General features: G+C 32.9%; 1 non-coding gene across 1 annotated transcript; it reads right to left on the reverse strand.

The window, feature by feature from the left end:
- Window positions 1-401: 401 nt before the first annotated feature.
- On the reverse strand, window positions 402-565 carry LOC136317885 (U1 spliceosomal RNA). The gene has a single exon (XR_010727903.1). It is a non-coding gene; the product is annotated as a U1 spliceosomal RNA (small nuclear RNA).
- Between the last annotated feature and the right edge of the window lie 7,307 nt (window positions 566-7,872).

A 7,872-nucleotide genomic window follows, 5' to 3' on the forward strand; every position in this document is an offset into this window, starting at 1 on the left:
CCAACAGTACATAAGGGTTTCTGTTGTTCACATATCCTGTATCAGAAGACTTAAAATTTTGTCAATATGATGGATGTGAAGTGGTTTTTCATTGTTTTAATTCATATTTTCTTGACATTTAGTAAGGTTGAGTATCTTTTCATTTGGTTTTCTTTCTTTTTATGTAGTAACATTTTTATATACTTTGCTTCTTCCTCCATTGAGTTTTGTTTGTCTTTTTCTATTGCATTTTAGGAATTCTTTATACCAGTGACTTTGGTCTGTTATGTGTGCTGCAAATATGTTTTCCCAGCCTGAAACCTGTCTTATAAAATTGTTTATAGTGCTTTTACTTTAAAGAAGTTTTAATTTTAAGAAAGTGAAACTAATTATTTTCCTTTCTGGTTTTTTTTCCTTTTTATTAGGGGAGAGCGTGAACGCAGTCCCCCTCTACCACAAATTATGCAGTCGAGTTTCCCACATTTGGGGAAATTGCAGGGGTCAGAACACTCTTAGTGCAATGAGTGAGCCTCACCCTGGGGAAACCACCTTCGTGATCATGGTATCTCCCCTGCCAGGTAAATATTCCTTTCTGTTTTAGGCTTTTGGAAACTGGTTAAGAAAATATTTCCTACTTCAAGGTCTTATTATATCTTCATATATTTTCTTCTAATATATTTTTTAAATACCTCATCATATTTAGTGATTTAATTCATTTAGAATTGTTCTATGTGTAAGGTACAAGGAGGATATCTAATTTTATTTTTTTTTCATGTAAAACTTTGTTGTTCTATCAGCATTTATTAAATATTCTTTACCCTGGTGTTTGAAGTGCCATTTCTGTGCTCTTCTAATTTCATAACACTGTTCCTGGGTTTTACATTCTCTTTCAGTAGTCAATTTGTTGATTCTTACGCCAGACTCACACTATTCCAATTACTTTGGCTTTAAAATGAATCTTAATATCTGGCAAAAACAAGTCATCTTCTCCCCTTAGAACTGAATTAGTTATTCTCAAACAAATCTATTCCATATGAATTTTAAAATCAGTTTGACAAATTCCATTAAAAATCCTATTGAGATTTAGAATTTAATTTAATTCAGAGATTAATTTGGGAGAGTTAATAGCTTTATGATACTGAGTCTTGCTATACAATAACATTACAACTCTCCATCTAGTCAGTCATGTTCAATCATATTTTATATTTTTCTCAAGAATATTTTGCACATTTTTTGCTATAGTCATTCTTAAGTAAAAAGGTAAAATTTTAAGATGGCCTCCAAGATTTCCACTTCCTAGTATACATGCCCTTCCTTTGAATGTTGCTATGAATATAATGCAACAGTCATTCCCATGATTGCATTACATTATGTACCACTCCATCAATAGGTATCTCCTTTTTTACTTCTTTTACTATGAATAGGCTTGCTTCCTTTTCAGAGTGGTTTCTTTTCATAAATTTTATTTTAAATTGATTATTGCTGATTATAAAGGTGCTATACTTATATGTTGATCTTTATCCAGCAACACTGGTGAACTCTTTTATTACATCTAACAATTTATAGATATTATTGGATATTTTCATGTGAACAGTCATATTGAATCATAATGACAAATTTACCCTTTATTTTATTATTTTTCATCTATATTTAGAAAATTAAATTTAATGGGTGACATTGATCAATAAGAGTCCATAGGTTGCAGGTGAACATTTCTATAACATTTGAACTGTTGATTATGTTGTATACCCATCACCCAAAGTCAAATCATTTTCTGTCACTGTATACTTGTGTCTCTTTACACACTTCCCCCACCCCTCTGCCACCTTCCCCTCACCCTGGTAACCACTTCATATTTATCTTTGTCCATGAGTCTCGGTTTTATATCCCACCAATGAGTAAAATCATATAGTTTTTAGTATTTTCTGATTTACTTATTTCACTCAGTATAATGTTCTCAAAGTCCATCCATGTTGTAAATGGCAATATGTCATCGTTTCTTATGGCTGAGTAGTATTCCATTGTATATATGTACATCTTCTTTATCCAATCCTTTATTGAAGAACACTTTGGTTGTTTCCACATCTTGGCTACTGTGAATAGTGCTGCAATGAACATGGGAGTGCATGTGTCTTTACGTACACATGCTTTCAAGTTTTTTGGGTATATACCCACTATAAGGATTGCTGGGTCATGTGGTAGTTACATTATTTTTTAAAGATTTTTAAATTTTATTCATTAAAGAGAGGAGGGAGAGAGAGAGAGAGAGAGAGAGAGAGAGAGAGAAGAGAGAGAGAAGGGGGGAGGAACAGGAAGCATCAACTTCCATATGTGCCTTGACCAAGCAAGCCCAGGGTTTTGAACCGGTGACCACAGAGTTGGTAATTCCATTTTTAATTATTTGAGGGACCACCATACTTTCTTCCATAATGGTTGTACTTATTTGCATTACCACCAGCAGTGAATAAAGGTTCCTTTTTCTCCACAGCCTCTCCAACACTTGTTATTATCTGTCCTGTTAAGAATAGCCAATTTAACAGATGTGAGGTAGTAGTTATCTCATTGTAGTTTTGATTTGCATTTCTCAAATAGCTAGTAAAGATGAGCATCTTTTCATATATTTGTAGGTCATTAGTATGCCTTCTTGGGAGAAGTGTCTGTTCAGCTCCTCCCCCCATTTTTAATTGGATTGTTTGCTTGATTGTTGCTGAGCTTTGTGAGTTCTTTATATGTTTTGGATATTAACCCCTTATCAGAGCTGTTGTTTGCAAATATCTCCTATTTAGTTGGCAGGCTATTTTTTTTCTTGTCAGTATCTTTTGTTGTGCAGAAGCTTTTAACTTTGATACAGTTTCATCCATTTATTTTCACCTTTACTTCCCTTGCCCATGGGGTCATATTCATAAATTGTTCTCATAAATTGTTCTCTACAACCAAGATCCATGAGTTTAGTACCTATGTTTTTTTCTATGTAATTTATTGTTTCAGAACTTATATTTAGGTCTTTGATCCATTTTGAATTAATTTTTTTCCCTAATTTTTGTGCATGCAGATAAACTGTAGTCAAGTTTCATTCTTTTGCATGTGGTTTTCTAATTCTTCTAGAACCATTTATTGAAGAAGCTTTCTTTTTTCCATTGTGTGTTTTTGATTCCTCTGTCAAAGATTATTGTCAATATATATGTGATTTCTTTCTGAACTCTCAATTCTCTTTCATTGGTCTGTATGTCTACTGTGCTGCAAATACCATGCTGTTTTGATTATTGTGGCTCTATAGTATAATTTGAAGTCAGGTGGTGTGATACCTCTGGCTTCATTCTTTTTTCTAGGGATTGCTTTGGCTATTCGGGGTTTTTATGGTTCTATATAAACCTCGTAATTTTTTATTCTATTTCTTTAAAAAATGACCTTGGGATTTTGATGGGGATTGCATTACATTTTTATATTGTTTTGGGTAATATGGTCATTTTAACTATATTGATTCTTCCAATTCATGAACATAGAATATTTTTCCATTTCATTGTGTCTTTTTCAATTTCTTTTAATAATGTTTTGTAGTTTTCAGTATATAGGTCTTTCACATTTTTTGTTAAGTTTATTCTTAGGTACTTTTTGTTGTTCTTGATGCAATTGTAAAAGGAATTGTTTTTTTTTTAGTTTATTTTTCGAAGATTCATTGTTGGCATATAAAAAAGCAATAGACTTTGTTTATTGATTTTTGTTTCCCATGATATTACTGTATTGGTTTATTGTTTTAAATAGTTTTTTGGTGAAGGCTTTGGGGTTTTTTATATACAGAATCGTGTCATCTGCAAAAAGTGATACCTTTACTTCTTCTTTTCAGATATGCATACTTTTTTTTTCTTTTACCTGATTTTTCTCCCTAAAACTTTCAGAACTATGTTATATAAGAGTGGGGAGAGTGGGGAAACCTTTACTCATTCCTGATTTTGGAAGAAAAACCTTCATTTTTAAAATAAATTTTTATTAATTTTAATGGGAACCTTCATTTCTTAACATTATGTTATTAGCTGATGGTTTGTTATATATAGCCTTTATTATATTGAAGTACTTTCCTTCTGTTCCGGATTTTATTGAGTGTTTTAAACGTAAAGTGATGTTGTATCTTATCAAATGCCTTTTCTGCATCTATTGATAGTATCACATGATTTTTGTTCTTTGTTTTGTTGATGTAGTGTATTACGTTAATGTGTTTATGTATATTGAACCATCTCAGTGCTCTTGGAATAAATCCCACTTGATCGTGATGTTTTTTTTTTTTAATGTATTGTTGTAATTGATTTGTTAGTATTTTGTTTAGGATGTTTGCATCTGTATTCATTAGTGATATTGGTCTGTAGTTTTTTTTGTTTATGTTACCCTTTCAGGTTTAGGTGTCAGGGTTATGTTGACCTCATAAAATGTGTTATGGAGTATTGCTTCTAGTTTTTGGAAGACTTTGAGAAGGCTAGGTACCAAATCTTCTTTGAATGTTTCATAGAATTCAATAGTGTAGCCATCTGGTCCTGGAATTTTATTTTTATGGAGGTTTTTGATAGTTGTTTCTATTTCCTCACTGCTTATAAGTCTATTTAGGTTTTCCACTTCTTTGTGACAGAGTCTAGGAAGATTCTATAGTTCTAGGAATATTCCATTTCCTCTAGGTTGTTGAATCTGGTGGCATATAATCTTTCATAGTAGTCTATGATCCTTTGTATATCTATGAGGTCTGTGGTAATTTCCCCTCTTCCATTTCGGGTTTTGCTTATATAAGTCTTTTCCTCCCTTTTAGTTAGTCTAGGCAGGGATTTGTCTATTTTATCAAGCTTTTCAAAGAACCAGCTCTTTGTTGTATTAATTTTTTGTATAGTTTTTTTTATTCTCTATTGAATTTAGTTCTGCTCTAATTTTTAATATTTTCTTTCTTCTGCTGACTCTAGGTTACTTTCATTCTTCTTTTTCTAGTTTCTTAAGTTATGATGTTAGGTTGTTTACTTGGGATACCTTTTGTTTCTTGATATAGCCTGTAAGGGTATAATCTTCCCTCTTATTACTGCTTTAGCTGCATCTAAGAACTTTTGATGTGTTGTCATTCTTGTTAGTCTGTATATATCTTTTGATCTCTGCTTTTATTTCTTCTTTGACCCAGTCATTTTTTAGAGGTATGTTGTTTAATTTTCACACTTCTGTGGGGTTTTTTTACTTCTTTTTTTCAGTTAAATTTTAATTTCAAAGTCTATGGTCTAAATATATTCTTGGTATTATTTGAATCTTCCTGAATTTGTTAGTTTTGTAGCCCAATATATGGTCTATTCTTGAAAATGTTCCATGAACACTGAAGAAGAATGTACAATCTGATGTTTTGAATGAAATATCCTGTAAATGTCTATTATGTTCACTTGGTCTAGTGTGTCATTTAAGGGCAATATTTCTTTATTAATTTTCTGTTTGGATGATCTTTATTAATTTTCTGATTCTGAAGCCGTCAATGGTGTGTTGAGTTCTCTAGCTAAGATTGTGTTTTTGTATGCTTCTATTTTTAGATTAGTTAGTGGATGTCTTATATATTTTGATGTTCCTTGGTTCAGTGTATATATATTAAAAAGTGTTATGTCTTTCTCCTTTTATGTTATTGTTGTCACAGATTATCCTGGTTTCTATTGTGGCCTTGTTGGAGTTTTTACTTATAGTTTTGATTTGTTTTGTTCTTTGTGTCTGGTATAATAGTATTATTATAATAGTATTATAATACTATTGAATAATAGTATTTTCTGTAGTGGGGGTTTTCTGGTGATAAATTTTCTCAGCTACTGTATGTCTGTGAGAGTTTTTATTTCCCTTCAAGTTTGAAGGATAACTTTGATGGATATAGTATTTTTGGCTGGTAATTCCTGTCTTTTAGTACTTTGAATGTTTGTGTCCACTCTCTTTTGGCTTGTAAAGTTTCTACTGAGAAATCTGATGATAACTGAATGTGCCTTCCTTTATGTGTTATGTTCTTTTTTTTTCTTAGCTGCCTTGAGGATTCTTTCTCTGTCATTAATTTTTAACAATTTTATTAGGATGTACATTGGAGTAGATCTCTTTGGGTCAAGGTACCTTGTTGTCTGTTTGCTTCTTGAATTTAAGAATCTAATTATTTCCACAGGCTTGGGAAGTTATTAGCAATTATTTGTTTGAATAGGTTTTCCATTCCCTTCTCACTCTCTTCTTTGTCTGATATACTCATTATTCTTATAGTGCTCTTTCTGATGGAATCAGACAATTCTTGAAGAGCTTTCTCATTTTTTTAAATCTGTGAGTCTCTCTCTTCTTCTTTGAGTAGCAACTCTAGTTGTCTTCAATATCACTGATTCTTTCCTCTATGTGGATTGCTCTATTAGCTAAACTTGCTGCCTCAGTTTTTAATTCATGTATTGAGTTCTTCATCTGTTTGTAAAGTTTCAATGTCCTTGGTGAGGTATTTGTTTTGTTTTCTGAGCTCATTAAGTTGCCTCTTGATGGTTTCTCACATCTCCTTGAGTTTAGAACTTTAATTTTGAATTCTTTCTTGTTTAACTCCAAGGTTTCCTGGTTATTGAGTTGCTTTTCTGGAGATTTTTCATTTTCTTTCTGAACAAAGTCTCTGTCTTGTATAGCCATGATATTTGATTTCTTTTTCTTTTATGGAATTTGAAAGTGGTATTGCTAAGAACTCTAACAAAAATCAATTAAAATTTAAAAGATAGAAATAAAAAAATATACAATAAAAATACAAGGATTTAAAAAAATAATGGCAAGTAAAAAGTAAAACCACAGAAAACAAAGAGCAAAAATCTCTAGAAAGAAAAACAAAGGTAACAAAAAATAAGAATAAAAAAATAAAGAAAACCAAATTCAATAAAGAAAAAAGAAATAAGGGAAAAAGGAAAAATATTAAGTTGGAGTGGTTACTGTTCTCTTGTAGTAGGTGTCACTGTATTACATATTTTAGCTCTATGAAATCTCTCAGGTGACCTTTGCTGAGATGTTGCTGTCCTGATGCTGTAGGTGAGACTGCAGTCCCTTTGGTGGGTGGGGCATGTTGTGTGGGTTTTATGGCTTTACTGATTTAAGGCTTTTACAATGGCAATCTCAAGCTTCTGGGCACTTCTCCCCATATCTCAACAGACCAGGACCAGATATAGAGCACCTCTATTCTTCAGGGGATAGAGTAGCTCTGGACAGTTAGCTGTGGGGTCTAACTCTGTTACTCTCTGTACCTGCAAGTTGAGGGAAGTGGGATCTGAGAGGCTGGAAGGGGATGCACACTTTGGTTTTCTCTGTCTCTGTGCCATGTCTGGGCTACAGGCAGACCATGGGAATACTGACCATGACCCCTCATTTTGCTGCCATTTTGGTTTAATATCTCTCCCTCTGCCCCTCAATTTCTCTGCTCCTGGTAGAAGACCCAGTCATTCTGGACTTCTTTCTCTGTATCCCCTGTAGACAAAACCCAGACAACTCAAGCTTCCTTCCTCCTCACAATCCTGGCAGAGAAATAAAACCCAGTCATTCCAGGCTTCTCTTCAGAGTGGACTGTGGGTGCAATTTATCTTCCATGTCGCCTTTTCAACCCTTTAGTCCAATTGGTGCACGGATCTTTCAGGGATACCTGTGAGCCCAGCTGGGGATCCTTTGCTGCATTATAGTTGTTCAACTTGTTGAAATTTCAAGGGGAGAAATCAGGAGTATCTCTCATGCTGCCATTAATCTGATGTCATCTTGTCTTTTATTGTTTATTCTTATACTCTATTTTTTGCACAGCTCAACTCTTTTAGTACAATATTGAGATAGAAGATTTAAGAATCCTTGTCTTGTTTATTACATTAATGGAATGTTTCCATTAATTATTGACTAGGTATGATGTTTGCT

Source organism: Saccopteryx bilineata, chromosome X (genome assembly GCF_036850765.1).
Source record: "Saccopteryx bilineata isolate mSacBil1 chromosome X, mSacBil1_pri_phased_curated, whole genome shotgun sequence".
Taxonomy (NCBI): Eukaryota; Metazoa; Chordata; class Mammalia; order Chiroptera; family Emballonuridae; genus Saccopteryx; species Saccopteryx bilineata.